The 1353-nt window shown below is 32.2% G+C and overlaps 1 protein-coding gene across 4 annotated transcripts in view; it reads right to left on the reverse strand.

Annotated features, from left to right (window-relative positions):
* The window catches only part of LOC102672540 (BTB/POZ domain-containing protein kctd15-like), a 42533-nt gene that overhangs the window by 35464 nt on the left and 5716 nt on the right, over positions 1–1353 (reverse strand). The gene's annotated exons all lie outside the window — the stretch shown is intronic.

Here is a 1353-nt window from a genome sequence, read left to right on the forward strand (position 1 = left end):
GCAATTTGGATTTTTAGATTTTAGATCGTTAGAAGCTTATTAATCTTTACTTTCATTTCTCTACTAACATTTCAATATTCAATCTCTTTATTTATAACAAATATTTTTCCACTTTACTCGCGTTTCAATACTTGAATGTTCATGTGCACGGAATGCATAAACGGAAACTTATCGACAAATCTGACACGTGTATCGCGTCTATATCTCAAACATTCTCACGATCCGAAGATGTATCCGTCAACGAGGATCCCGAGAAGCGCAGTTGGCGAACGATCGCGCTCTTCAAACGGACAAGGAGATACAATTTGGAGAAGATCGATGGATGTGGGAACAGTTGGATAGAGGCGATCGTTGTAATTAATCGATTCGATAAAATGCAAGAGGAATACCGCGCAGTCGGCGGTCTTGATTTTATTGCTTTGATGAGGCCGATGCCTATGCGTTGTTAGATGTTACATTACAGGTATTTTGTAATCCGACTTTCTGTTCTGCAATCTGCGTTACGTGTACTTCGATCTTCCTCGTCCGGGAGAAGATGGATCAATGGATGTATCGAGATCGAGTGCATCGACTACTGTAATTCCACGGATCACACAGTAATTTATTACGATTATTTTAATTCATCCTTATCGTTTTCAACGATTAATTAATATCGTGTTCTCGAACCCATTAAATGAGACACCGTCGAAAGTTTCATTAAAATATGTTTGATTTGGCTCGATCATAAAATCTAAATGATGATCGAATTTGATTAAAATCTCTCCTCGATTATAATAGCCAAACGTTTCCTCTTCTTTATAACGATTTTTCATAATTTTTCTTGAATTCCAATCTGTTTTCGTAACATTCGAATAATTTGCAATTCTCCATAGAGAATAATTTTATCACGGTGGAACGATTAGTAGGATTAATATACGATGCGATTATATTAAGATAAATAAATGTTAAAAATTATGGATTAAAAATAGTGAATCTTAAGAGAATTTCTCGATCCAAAAGTTAAGAATAATTGTTCCACTCAGTTAAATGAATAACTTGGATTATCGCGAATTAAATAATTTCTAATGTAAAATAAAATTTTTTTGAAATTGATATCGTTATTTTACATTACTCCGATTATTAGAATTCCAAATTTTACAAAAATAAATCCTAACGTACATATAAATATTTTCATATCTCGTTAGCCCAAAAGCTGAAAAAGCGCCATTAAATAAAACAGTAAAAACAGTATCCACAGCTTCATAAAACTCGAAAATTTCAAACGTCTATTCGTATAAACGCTTCATTCTCCATATCTCGAAAAGAGAATTTTTACAAAAAAAAAAAAAAAAAAAAAAAAAAAAAAAAAAAAAA

This window comes from Apis dorsata, unplaced genomic scaffold (assembly GCF_000469605.1).
Source record: "Apis dorsata unplaced genomic scaffold, Apis dorsata 1.3 scaffold_365, whole genome shotgun sequence".
Classification (NCBI taxonomy): Eukaryota; Metazoa; Arthropoda; class Insecta; order Hymenoptera; family Apidae; genus Apis; species Apis dorsata.